This window comes from Herpailurus yagouaroundi, unplaced genomic scaffold, assembly GCF_014898765.1.
Source record: "Herpailurus yagouaroundi ecotype Mexico unplaced genomic scaffold, PumYag 163, whole genome shotgun sequence".
Taxonomy (NCBI): domain Eukaryota; kingdom Metazoa; phylum Chordata; class Mammalia; order Carnivora; family Felidae; genus Herpailurus; species Herpailurus yagouaroundi.
This window is the reverse complement of record NW_024412404.1, coordinates 13,324,146-13,338,028: the sequence shown is the minus strand read 5'-3', so window position 1 is coordinate 13,338,028 and position 13,883 is coordinate 13,324,146. Positions and strand designations below refer to the sequence as shown.

At 48.8% G+C, this 13,883-nt stretch overlaps 1 protein-coding gene and 1 long non-coding RNA gene across 2 annotated transcripts in view; one reads left to right on the top strand and one right to left on the bottom strand.

The window, feature by feature from the left end:
• The window catches only part of DDIT4 (DNA damage inducible transcript 4), a 14,315-nt gene extending 13,229 nt beyond the window's left edge, over positions 1–1,086 (bottom strand). The window contains exon 1 of the mRNA XM_040485329.1: positions 1,081–1,086. The gene's annotated coding sequence lies outside the window, so the exon portion shown is untranslated. The remainder of the gene's footprint in view (positions 1–1,080) is intronic.
• Positions 1–13,883, top strand: part of LOC121036768 (uncharacterized) — a 34,247-nt gene that overhangs the window by 10,676 nt on the left and 9,688 nt on the right. The window contains exon 3 of the long non-coding RNA XR_005793472.1: positions 259–448. This is a non-coding gene — a long non-coding RNA (uncharacterized LOC121036768). The remainder of the gene's footprint in view (positions 1–258; positions 449–13,883) is intronic.

Below are 13,883 nucleotides of genomic sequence, written 5' to 3'. Positions count from 1 at the left end.
ACACACACACACACACACACACACACACACACACACACACACACACCTACCTCTGTATGTTAGATATGCTCAGCAAGTATTTGGCCCAGAATTGAATGGAACTAGAGCCTACATGTGACTCAGGGTCAATGTGAAATCAGTGGGAAGTCTCCCCTGCCCCCTCCCAGGCAGTGGGGAACTTGCTTCCTGTGAACTCTGATAGCATTTATTACTGTCACAGAAAGTCAAAACTGAAAGGGGGATTTCCCTTCTTGTCAGATGAGAAGACCAAAGGGAAGTATCCAAAGCAACGCTGAATGGGAACCAGATCCCACAGTCCGGTGGCTTACACTGGCCCTCTCTCCCTTCACCTCATCGCCTCTTCAGAGAGGCCTTCCCTGGTGGCCCCATCCCTGCTTCTCCTCTGTTGTTTCCTTTCAAGGCACTCAGTCAGTATGGAATTATACAGGTATGTATCTGTGTGGGCCCCCAATGCCTGTCTTTCCGACTAAACTGCAAGCTTCAGGAGACCAGGGGTTGTATCTGTTTCATCCTGGAGCTCTAGTGCAGGGCAGGTCCACAGAGTTGCCAATAAATATATATGAGCAGGAAAGAATAAGTATCCATATGGCCTGAGAACCTCCTCATATGTGCCTAGGGCAGCACTGAGATTGGATCAAAAACCATAGAGTTGACAAGCCTCGAGTGCCCTGTCTTGAGGAGCTTAAGGTTAGGAAGGGAGATGAGACACCTAGTGAATAGCCTCACACAAGGAAGATGGTTGAGTCAGGAATGCCCGACAGATCAGGTGTTGTTGCTGTCAAGCGACCTGGGAAGAACAGACTGGAGGTTGGAAGCCTGGGGCAGGGAAGCAGTTAGATAGTGATTGCAAAACCTGAAAACCACTGAAGTGTCACAGCAGGAGAATGGTTAAAGAAATACTATCTCCACACCATAGAATATTATGTGGGTGTGAAAAAGAGGGAGGTAGACTTTGGAAAGATGTCCAAGATATATTGCTAGGTAAAAAGAACAAGTTGCAGAACAGTTTGTGTCCTCTAATCTCATTCTGAAGCAAAAACAGGACACTCCCCTGCAGACACACGTTGAACTGTGTGGAGAAAACAACTAGAAGGATGCTGGAAAAAGTATTCACAGATGTTATCTCTGAGGGATGGAGGGGAGGGCGAGGTTTTACTTTTTCACTTTGCACCTTCTGCGCTGTTGAATTTTCACCATGAACTCAGTACTTTCACAAGAGTTTTTTGTTTTTGTGTTTTGCTATTGCAGAATTGGGGGTTGGGGTGGGTAAAGAGGCGGGGGTGGGGCTGGAGCAGTGGAGACTGCACAGTGAGAGGGCCCTGACAGGACCTAGAAAGGTGGAGGAAGAGTCTGAGAAGGCTATGTGGGTCCGAATGGGGAAAAGGGGGGTTCCTGTGGAGACACGGTACCAAAGTGGAGGTGGAATGTGAGAAGCACAGTGTAGGATATGGGGGTCTCATTCAAGGTGACTCACCCCCACAGTGCTGGTGACCCTGGGCAGGGGACAAGGAGCCCAAGGCCAGGAAACTCTGACTTTTGGGAATAAGGGCAAGAAAACGAAGAAGGTTGACCTTTAGGACCCTACGGATTCCTTGGCCGGCTCACCATCCTTAGGGTACAAACCGTTCTGGCTGCAGCGTGGAAACAAACAGAGTGAGGAGGGGCCAAAGCCAAAGCCGGCTGGAGGAGGTCTGCCTTTCCACAGGCTGCTGTGGTGTGCCGCCTGGGTCCCCGCCCTCCTCCTGCTTGCTCTTGTGGGCCGATGTCCAGGCCCTGGGTGAAAGGCCAGGACTTCTGACCCCTTCCGGAGATGAAGCCCCTTCCCAGGACCCCGAGCAAAGGAAGCCAGAACAATGCTGTTCATGGAGATTGGGGGGAGAGGGAGCTCAGTAAGGGCACGGAGAAGTTTCTTGGCTCAGATAAGCCAGTAAGAGCCTAGAGAAGGTCAAAGATGAGGAATGTTCTGTGATTTCTAAGACGGCAGCTCATTTATCTCATAAACACTTGCTCTAAGCCTGAGTCCAATGGTAATACTGTCTCCATTGCAAGCTGGGTAAGAGCCCTCCTCTGAGAGGCTGCATTTGAAGGCTTGTCTCTAGGTCTCTCTATAAAAGGCCCTCTGAAAGGATGAAGGGAAATGTTTGCCATGTGCCATGAAGCACCTCCATTTAGTCTATTTAGTCTGCACTACAACCTTCCAAAGGAGGTATTCTTTGATATCCTGGGAAACTGAGGCTGGGAGGATGGTGCTGTGTCCCTGACCAAATGGTTAGGAAGTGTTAAAACTGGGATTTGAACCTGGGTGTGCCTGTGTCCCACTTATAATTTGGTTGCTTGGAGCTTAGAACACATTTTCCCATCAAAATAATGCTGTAAGTGGTGGTTTGGTTGCCATAATGGCCTAGCTCACCCAGGGTATAGCCGGAATTAATTCTATGTTTCAGTGTGGTTGTGGATGAATCAGGCTTCTGCGGGCTAGCCTGGAAACCCACTGGAGAGGGAAAATGCATTTGAGGGTGTGCCCAGCTGGGAACTCTTGCCCTCACTTCAGGGCCTGATTCAGGGCAGACAGGAGATATGGTGGCTCAGGGAGCACTTGTTCATGTCCAGAGCTCTTCTGGTAAGCCCTGGTGAGTTCTAGCCGAACTCACGAACTCACGGGAGGGGGGCAGAGCACTTGTCAGGTTTGGGGTTCATAAGGGAGTGCCATGAAAGAATGCTAGTTTTCAGACTCTGCACACCTGAGTCCTTTTTCTTCCTCACACTGCCTCTCCACTCCCTGCAGTCCTCTTACCCCTTCCTCCAGGATGATGGAAAACTTGAAATAAGATCTAGGGTTCATTTTCCCCATTCAGTCTGGTAGCTGCCTGGGAAGTGTGTGCACCGGTGACAATGAGTGCACAGGGTCAGGAGCTTTGAGAGTAACTCCAGGGAGGGCATCCACTCATTCATTCATTGGCTTGCTCGCTTATTCATTCATTCACTTGCTCGCTTATTCATTCAGCAAACATTTGCCGTGGGTATGCTGGGTACTGTGCTCTTTCCTTTTGTGGCACTTCCATTGTCCAAAGCATCCTGGGCACGACTGCCTTTGGGTCTCGGACCCAGAATCTCAGCATTAGAAGGAATGATTTTTTACAGATGAAAACTGCAGTCGTCCATTAATTCAGGAAGGTCTGAGCGTCAGGCTAAATACTGAGAATAGTCAAAGCCGGAAAATAGAGGTCCAGAGAGAGAGGTGGGAAGTGATTTTCCCAATATCTCAGTCCACGGTCCCCAAGCCTGGACCAGGACGTGCCCCTTCCGGCCACACCCATAGCCTTCCTGCCTCAAGAGGTGTCCCAGCCATCTTATAGGATTCCTCTGGTTTCCCCAGTAATGGAGTCTGGAGCCTGGACAATGGCCCCAGAGAAGTAGTGGGATTCCTTCCTCACTGAAAACACCAGTGCCTGGGCTCTCCCCTGGAGAGCTAGCTTTCCTGTTGGGGGAGTTCAGAAGTCTTAGAAGGCTTTCCTCAGTTCTTTCATGAACCACCTGCTCTCTAAATTCCGGGTCTTCACAGGCACTATAACTTCTGTGGGAACCCCCCTTTTCCAACCTCCTTCATCTGGCTAACTCCTACTTCCTTTGGGTCTCGGCTGAAAGACCCCTTTTTTGAGGACTTTGCTGGGCCCCCAGCCTAGTTAGTTCTCCCTGCTCTGTGCACCCCCACAGCAGCCTGGACTTGCCCCCCCCCCCCCAGGCTAACCAGGGACCCTTAGGATTGTTCTTGCTAACTGAATGCCTGTCTTTCCACTGGACCGTGTCTCTAGGAGAAGCAGACACCATGGCTGCCTTTCCTTTGTTTGTATCTTTGTTGTTAGCAATTGTATCCTCATTGTCTCCATCCATGCTTAGTACACAGTAGGTGCTCACTGTGCAGTTGTTGAAGGACTGTGATCTGCAGCTAAAGGCAAGGCGTTCCAGTGAGTGACTTTCATTCAGGTCATTCAACGACTGTCTATCCAGGACCAGCACACACACAGGATATAAAGATGACTTGGAAAAAGAGGTTTACGATCTAGTAGAAGAATTTATCATTGAGAACCCCTTCTAAGAACTGCAAAAGTCTCCTTTTGCCAGAGAGTCTCCATCCTCTCCTAAGTTCCCCTTTCCCTCTCTGCCGGCCTGTTGGTACTTGGCTACTTGGCCTGGAGCCCAGCATGTGCCTCTGAGTTCCAGGAGGCACCCAGGCACAGCACGACCTGGGACCTGAGGGCTGGTGTGGTGCTGCACAAAGGCCCGTGGCAGCGGTTCCAGGGAGCTCATGCACAGTGCAGAAGTGAGCACTAGTGCTCCCTGGGCTCCAGGCAGAGCAGAGGTCAGGCCATGGCTCCTCTGGATAGCTTTGTGCCACATGCATGAGCCTTGAGCTGTTTTGGAGAATTTATGAAAGAAGCACCTTATTCTCAAGTTCACCTGGAGAGAAACTTTGAAGGCAAAGGCTCACATTTAGTTCAAGGGTTTGAAGTGATGTCTCCAAATCAAATATCCCCAAAGCGTCCCTGGATCCAAAAGCCTTGAATACTGACCACAGTTGCTCCTACCAGTTCCCTGGAGCCTCAGTTTTTTCATCTGAAGGATGTTTTGTCATGTGGGACACGAGAGGCTGTTGCGTGAAGAATGAATCGGAATGTTAGTGCTGCCCCAGGAGGGAGGACACGGTGGAGATGGCCTCCCAGGGACCCCGCAGTGGCCCTCAGGCAGGTACTGGCAGCTGAAACCGAGCGTGGGTGAGAGGCAGCACTAGGACCCAGGGGCTGAGTCTGGAGCCTGCTCAGCCAGGCGAGTTCACAGCCAGAACACAATGTTCTCAGTGTACCCACAGGAAACCCTAAAGAGAAGAACTGCACATGGCCCTCTGCTGGGTGTGTTCTGGTCCCAGCCTTTGATTCTTTTTCCTAACCTCAGTCCCCACTTTCACATCCTGCAACCTGCAGAGCCGCCTGCCCCACCCTGCTGGGCTGGTCCCAGGCCCCAGGAGAGCAATCAGTGCAGGAAGCCCAGGGCCTTGCTGGCCTTCACCATTTTCAAATAAGACCCGTTTGCCTCTAACCTTAGTTTCCTGAATCAGCCCTTTGTGATGGAAACTTTTCATAGTGCGGAAGACAGACGCGGAGGACAAAGCTGAGTTTCTACCGAGGCCAGGGTCTTGGCTCAGATGCAGGGAAACAGCTGATGCCTCTGAACCACCTCCTCCCTTCCTCCCTGAAGGCCAGACCCCACCTGGGACGGGGCGAGGGCCTCCACTGCTGCTGCATTCATCAGAAGGAACTGGGAGCTGCCCAGGGAAGCAGGGCCAAGTTCGGAGCAGAACAGCCTGTGATGTGGTTCCTCGTTTTTATTTCCACGAATGCTATAATGTGTTGTCCCACCGAGCTATTTTTATTGAATGAATTTTTTTTTTTAAAGTAAACCTCCATAAAACCAACAGCCCTCTGTTACACCGAAGGACAAGGTGAACTTTTCACTTCCTTCCCCGCAGCCTATCAGTTCATCTGTGGTTTGGTGTCACCCACACTTCTGTGCTATATTCAATCTCAATTTTTGCCTCCGTGCTTCTGAAGCCACACAGCAACGCTCTTAAACCCATGTACCTCCTGCAGGTTGCATGAGACTTTGAGACTTTCAAAAGAGCCTCAGTGAGTTCCCACAGCTGATTGCAAAATGGAGGACTACCTGCCTTCTGGAAGGTATGGAGGCCAGATGCCAGCCTCTAGGCGGAGGTGGGACCAAAGAGAGAGGCTGTGGGAAGCCAGCACCACCCAGCATATTCTGGCTAACTACGCTGTGGGGGGCTGCAGGCAGGGAGCAAAGTTCTGGGTGACGCACTACATATCTGCCTCGTTAACGAGGGGCCTGGCCATTAAAAAATAAACCCCAGTGCTTATACTGAGCTCCGTTCATAGGACTCCTTCCACTCTGGCATTTCTGTCTTTTTCCAAGTACTGGTTCATAAGAGAGTTTTAGGGTGTCCTCACCCCAGGTCTGTAAAGAGATTCTAGTGGGTGCCACCCAGACTTGCCCAACCTCAGGGGTTATCTTGGAGGAAGGGCTTCCAGAATGCTGCTCCTCCCCAGGCAGTGTGCTCAAGGCTCACAGCCCCCAAAAGCCCTGGGTTCTAGTCTTAGTTTTTTTTCTTTTTCTAAAGATTTTTTTTAAAGTAATCTCTACACACAACATGGGGGCTCAAACTCACAACCCCGAGATCAAGAGTCACACGCTCCACCTACTGAGCCAGCCAGGTGCCCCTAGTCTTAGTTTTTTCACTTTGTTGTGTGACCTTGTACAAGTTGCTTTCCCACTCGAGGCTTTAATATCCTCATTTATAAAAGGAGAGGGTCTGGTTAGATGTCATGGTTACAGGTGGAATTATGTCCCTCCCCCAAATTCAGATGTTGAAGTTCTAACCCCAGTAGCTTAGAATGTGACCTTATTTGGAGGTAGATCTTTTTTTTTTTTTAATGTTTATTCATTTTTTTGAGAGAGAGAGAGAGAGAGAGAATGCAAGCAGGGGAGAGGCAGAGAGAGAGTGGGAGGCACAGAATCTGAAGCAGGCTCCAGGCTCTGAGATGTCAGCACAGAGCCCGATGTAGGTCTCGAACCATGAGATCATGACCTGAGCCAAAGTCGGATGCTCAACCCACTGAGCTGCCCCAGGCACTCCTGGAGGTAGATCTTGACAGAGGCAATCAAGTTAAAATGAAGTCAGTAGCGTGGGCCCTAATCCAAAATGATTGGTATTCTTATAAAAAGGGGAAATTTGGACACAGAGGCATGCACAGAGGGACAATGAGTAAAGACACAGGGAGAAGATGGTCATCAACAATCCAAGATGAGAGCTCTGGAACAGATCCCTTCCCTCATGGCCTCCAGAAAGAACAAACCCCGGGGACATCCTGATCTTGGACGCTTAGCCTCCACAGCTCGATACAATTAAGTTTCTGTTGTTTAAGCCACTTAGTCTATGGAACTCTGTTAAGGCAGCTCCAGTAGGCTGTTAGGGGAGCCTTAGCCTGAATGAATACAGTTGCCGAGACCCTTCCTTCAGCTCTTGGGCTATGGTATTCTTTCCTGCCATCTCTCAGCCTCTCCTAGTGAGTAGATTATGTCATGTGTGAGGGTGCTTAGCACGATGCCCCACATACAGTAATCCTCACTAGATCTTAACCATGACGAACACTCTTAGTGTTCCCAGTGCCTGGACATTATTTGTACCTACCTGCCCTGCCTGAGACCCTCTGTGCCAAAATGAGAGGTGTGGGTTATGTGCCCAGGACCTCGCGGTCACATCTTCATTAGCGAAGCCTCTCCCAACCCCCTCAGCAGCTTTTAAATCTAAGAGTACTAAAACCGGCAACTCCAGACCCTCTTTTTTTTATGCAAAGCTCATTTTGGCCACAGAGCCAGAAGGACTCGAGGGATTGCAGAGGCTCAGAACTGGCGATTGTTTCTCTGTGCTCGAACGAGATAATCCCTGGGGTCACGAAGAGCTACAGAATTCTGAGGCTGAGACTCGGTGTTTCTGCTGCCTAATGAGGCAAGCACCCTGGAGAAGGCTTGACTGCGGGTGGGCCTGGGCTCCTAGCCAGCAAGGTTCTGCCTCCTCCCTGATCCTCCCCTTGCCTCTTGCTTCTTTTCTAGCTCTTGGAACGAATACTGTATATTGAGAGATGGCATGGGGATGATGTCCTGCTTTCCTCCTGGTCCCAAGTCCATAGGTCTCTGGAGGCCTTACGGCCTGGTGCTCCAGCTGCAAACGCAGGCTGGCTGAGAGAGTCTGATTCTCCTCATTACCAGGAGTGCGTTCAAAACGCACTCTAGGCTCGAATGTTGAGCCTTGAGTCTTCTCTGGGCAGACACTGGGTCCAGGGTGGCAAAGTCCTAGGTTGTCGTCCAGGCAGTATGTGTTTGAGAGCCACGTTGCCCCAACTTCATAGAATATTCCAGATTCACTATATGTTGGAGACTCTGCAGAAGGTTAAGTGGGTAGAATCTGACTTCAGCAGCCCCCAGACGTGACCTTTGGGTTTGCTAAATAAATGAAACGCCTGTGATTGTGTGGTTTATCTTCAAATATATGCCTGGAGATTTCTGAGAATAAGGAGTGAGGGAAAGAGGGCATTCAAGCCTACTTGAGGCTTTCAGGGTCAGGGAAAGAAGGAGGAGAAACTGTTTGGGGGGAAACATCTCTCCACAGTGTCCATATATTTTACATTTGATCACTTCAGGCCGCTGCTTATTCTGGCTTTTGGCTCAGAGCCCAGAAGGGAGGCTCCTTCAATAATTCTCACTGAGCTTAGGACATCTGCCTTTCCCTAAAAGTCAGTAAATAAATACAAATGGGAAAATGCTTAGTTTCTCGTCAGAGCAAAAATACTGTTCACCACCTAGTGGCCTGCGAAAATCACATCTGAAGCATTGTACCAGCCAGTCTAATCCTCCCAGGCCCCAGGAGCCTGCTTTCTAAGTTATTTACTGTGAAAGCCAGGATTCTTGGCTTCTTTCTTAAGTGCACCCTGGCCCTGGCCGTGTCAGAGAAATGCTCTTTTGACGGAAAATGAGGCTGCAAACAATCTGGTTCTTGCTTCCTTCTCTTGAGAGACCTCACCACTCCCGTGTTTACACCCTTTGCTCCGGCCACACCAAATGACCCCACAAACGCAGCGAGTGACTTCACGCTGCTCTGTCTTTGCACATGCTGTTCCCCGACTTGGAATGCTTTATTTGGCGTCTTCCCCTCTTTGCTCAGCCAGCTCCAACTCACCAGTCATGCTCAGGTACAGACTCACCTTCTCCAGGAAAATTCCCTTATTGTTCCCTCTTCATTGCCCTCTCCAAGCCCTCTCGGCTTGCACAGCACCCCAAATAGACCCGAGTCATGGAGTGATGGCACTGTATGTATTCCGTATGTCTGTTTACTTGTCTGCTTTTCCCACGGGTCCCAGTGTTTTCCAAACCTGGCTACAGAAGAGTCACATGAACCCCCCAACCTTAGACCTATTGGACGGCAGGCACGAAGCCAGGGAGACCGTATGTCTGTTACACTCGATTCTGAGGCCCCAGAACCCAATTTGGGAACCAAGTTTGCCCTATCTTTGTATTTCTTTTTTCCTGCATATATTACCAAAGCTATCGAAGGCCCTCAGTAAGTGTTTGACCCTTCTATTTTCTCTCTGGTAATCTCTTTTTGTTTTCACTTCCTTTCCTTGCTAGCCCTAGACCAACAATGTGCTTACCCTCTTGCTCTTACCATGTAAAACTGTAACAACCAACTCTTGATTTTTTTCCATTCCTACTCCCGGGCTGCTGGGGGCTGCCAGTACACTCGCCAAGGATTGGTGCCATTGCAAGTTCAGGGACTCTAACTGCAACTGGCCCCTGAACATTCTTGGCAATCGTCTGATCGTGGTCAGCTCTCTCGCGTTCTTTACAGAGACTGCTGTTCCCAACCCCCCTGTTCCCACTTCTTCCTGCCCCTTACCACAGGCAGTAGACCAACTTGCCTCCTCCTTCACGGAGAAAATAGAAGCCATCTGATGGGAACTCCCTCAGCTTCCTGCCACCTCACCTACACACTTACCCACATCAGCACTATCCTTTTCGCCTGCCCTCCCTCCAAGAGTAATCCCTCCAACTGGGCTCTGGATCCCATCCCCTCCCATGTCTTCAGGGACCTTACACCCTCAATTATCCCCTCTTTCTCTTTGACCCCTCCCACTGTAAAAGAAGAAAACCAATGTCTTGACTGTATGTACTCCTTTTTAACTGTCACCCTCCCTAGTTCTTCAGTTGTGCCTCCCCTTCCCGTCGAACTTCTTGAAAGGGTTGCCTTGATTTGGCACCATGTTCTCACCTTCCCTCAGTCTCCCACCCACAGCAGTCTGGCTCTGCCTCCACTGTACTGGTGGTCTTGAGACAAAGTCACCAGTGATCTCCTTGGTAAAATCCATCCCTTATCTCACTAAAATATACACCAGATATTGCTGTTTGCAGCCTCCTTTTCCAAATGTCCTCTCCCCTTGGTTTCCACGATGCCACATTCCGGGCTTTCTGGTTCTCTCTGGCAACTTCCGCCAGGGCGTTTCTTCCTCTGCCTGTCCCTTATGTGTAAGAGTTCCTCGGGGATCTCTCCTTGGTCCAATTCTCTTCTCACTCCATGGGCTCTCTCCCTGGGCAATCCCATCCACCCGGCCTTCTGGTTTCATAAATACCTTTAGGTTGATGAGTTTCAAATCTAACTCCAGCCTATCTCACTCTCCCGTGCTGTCAACCCATAGGGTCACCTGCCTATGGGACATCTTGAATCTGTTCTTTCCATACCCCTATCTTAGTGAATAGTACCCCTAGCCCCTCAGTCACTGACACAAGAAACTCACGTGTCCTCCCTGAGTTCTCCTCCAAGTTTGACCCGGCACCAAGTCCTGTATAGGATGCTTCTTGAGTAACTCTCGAACCAGATCCATTCTTCTGTCTCCACATCTTAAACAGGTTGCAGGCATTTCTCATCTGGATCTCCACTACAGCTTTCTAGAAGACCTAGATCGTACTGCCAATGACTCGCCACCATTCCCTCCCACTAAAACTTCTGAAGTGAAACCAGATCTTGTCATGCAAACCTTTTAAGGATTCCCCAGTGTCCTCAGATTGAAGTTCAAATTCCTTAGCAAAACCCACCTGGTCTAAAACGCTCTGAACCAGCCATGACAAACACCTACAGCCCCACCAAAGCATGATGCCTTTTCTGACCCATGGGCCTCTGCATAGTTTATTCCGTCTACCTACAAAATCCTTCCTTCCCACCCCACTGACTTGTTCTTCAGGTCTCTGCTTAAAAACATCTTCTGACCCCTCGCTCAGCTGGATTAGCTGTCTCTGATTTTACAACATCTCATGCTTCCTCTTATCGGACAAGTTTTACACTTAAAATTACCCTTTTGTCTCTTAATATATTTATAACCTCAAGGTTGGTAACTATGTCTCGTTTGACAGTATATCCTCAGCGTATAGCAAATGCTACATACATAGTAAGTGCTCAATAAATGTGTGTTGGATGACAAAAAACATTTGGAAAGGAACATCCCCCTCTGCTACTGCTAGTAATAAATTGTATGTTGTTTTTATCACTTGTCTTAAAGAGCCTGTATTATAAAAATGAAATAAGCTGATTCTGGAAAATAAGTTCTCCACGGAAACTTGACAGGCTGGAGAAATCAAAGTCTCTGGAGAGGCGGAGACTGGCTCGTGGTGGCATTTACCACCAGGCCCGTGTGCAGGAGCCCATGAGGAGGGCAGGGACGCACAAGCCTCCTTTACCTTGGCCCCTCACGTGCATGGGATCATGTGAGCCATGGCTGCTTTGGCATACAGTTTCCATTTTGCCACAGCTTCCACCTGTCAGTGTAGTATTATAGAGAGCTGTGGGCTGAGATCTGGGTTAGTCTTGGCTCTGCCCACTACCTCATCTCAATAACCTTAGACATTACTCCACAATGGATGTTGCACTGTAAATAGCTACCATAGCTTCTAAATCAGAGTGGACAGGCAACAATGCATACATTCATTCATTCGATACCTATAACACACCTACTCCGTGCCAGGTAGGATTCTAGTTACTGAGTATATGGCAGTGAATGGGCCAGGCAAGATCTCAACATCTTATCTGTAAACCAGGGAGCTGAACTAGATGCGCTCCGGTCTCTTCCAGCTCTAAAATTGTGAGATTCCCTCTCCGACCAGATGCCAACACACAAGGCAGGCTAGTGGCAAAGTATCACGCTTCAGCCTCCTTCCCCCATTCTTCGCCCATGGGGCCATCTCCATCCCAAAGTCAGCTCTGGAAAACAGGAAAAGATCTGGTGTCATTTGTACTCTGCCTGCAACCCAAGATTTGACTTTCCCAAGTATGTTATTTAAGCTCTTTTTTTCTCTTTTGTGGAAAAGATTGTCGTGGTTAGAATTTCAGGCAATTACAAGGAGACCTGGCAAGATATTTTAGGCAGAGTTAGGTGCTTTGGCAAAAGCACAGGGAGAGGCAGAACGGGCTCCTCCTTCAAGTGTAGTATCTCTTAGGTTTGCCTGAAAGGGCACCATGTCCTGGGCAGGTTCCTCCTCTGCCTTCTGGATGAGAGACATCTCCTGGTCCTATCTTCTTTCTTCTACTTCTGACTGGGCCTTAAGGCCCAAAGTTTCTACCACCTTAGTATCTGGCATTGTGACTGGGAACAAGGGATCGAAGGATTTCCAACCATGTGGGGGAAGGGAAGCCATAGGTTGCAAATAAATGGACAGAAGTCCTTGGGTGAGGGACTCAATTTAGAGTTCCAGACCATTGTTGTTCGTATCAGGTATGGGATGGCACTAATAAATAACACGTGTAAGTGTATCAGTGAAAAGTCAGGACTTTAATGCTGATCCGGGATCATTAAATGTGAAGTTAAAAAGTAAAATTTTGGGGGGTGCTGGGGTGGCTCAGTCGGTTGAGTGTCCGACTTTGGCTCAGATCATGATCTCACCGTCAGTGAGTTCGAGCCCCGCGTCGGGCTCTGTGCTAACAGCTCAGAGCCAGCGGCCTGCTTTGGATTCTGTCTCCCTCTCTCTCTGCCCCTCCCCCGCTTAAGCTCTGCTCTGTCAAAAATGAATAAACGTTAAAAACAATTTTTTTAAAGTAAAATTTTTGTTCAGTGATGTAAAAGTGGGTTTAAGTTTACTGTTTATATACTATTTATATCTCATTACTACGAAACAAGACACTTATATGGAGTTATGTATCAAACTGACATGAATCATTATTTATTCATTTATTTTTAAATGTTTATTTATTTTGAGAGAGAGAGAGAGAGAGAGCACGAGTTGGTGAGGGGCAGAGAGACAGGAGAGAGAGAATCCCAAGCAGGCTCCACACTGTCAGCTCAGAGCCCGATATGGGGCTCGATCCCATGAACTGTGAGATCATGACCTGAGCCGAAATCAAGAGCTGGATGCTTCACTCACTGACCTAGGCACCCCTTTTTATTTATTTTTAAAAAATGTTCATTATTTTTGAGAGAGAGGGAGAACAAGCAGGGGAGGGGCAGAGAGACAGAGAGAGGGAGAAAGAATCCCAAGCAGGCTCTGTGCTGTCAGTGCTGAGCCTGATGCGTGGCTCCATGCAGGGCTTGATCCTAGGGGCTCCGAGATTGTGACCTGAACCGAAATCAAGAACTGGATGCTTACCTGAGTGAGCCACCCAGGCACCCCATGAATCATTCTTTATTAACGGCAAATTCTGTCTTGAGATTTGCTAGTTTCTGATGAACTAGAAGCCACAGAGACAAAGATTTGAAGGGTTAGCTCCCTTACGAACTACAATCTTGGTTAATAATCTTGGAACCTCACCCTCTTGGTGCCGTTTCAACCGTAACACAGTACTTGCCTCATTTATCTTGCAGGGCTGACGTGACAATCAAGACACAGCGTATGTGACAATGCTTTGGGAGCAGCAGAGCATTTTATTGCAGAGGCACCCTTGCCATCAGCTTGCTTAGGATGGCTGGCTGTGCCGTCCTGGTCACTAGCTGTCATCCGCCCTTTGCCTTCCTCCTTGTTCACGGAAGTGTCCCTCAAGCATCTATTTTTTCACCATACTGAACCTTAAAGAGTTATGTAGACACTGACAAATAGCTAATTCTATCAGCTCCTCAAGGAACTGCCTGTCTCTTCATTTTGCTTGAGACCCCTTATCACCAATCACTGGGAGGAAGAAGGGAGAGTAGTGACAAAGCTTATTTCCTCCTGGCAGTTAATTCACTTTATCTTTTAAAAAAAGGTGTTAGGGTTTTTCT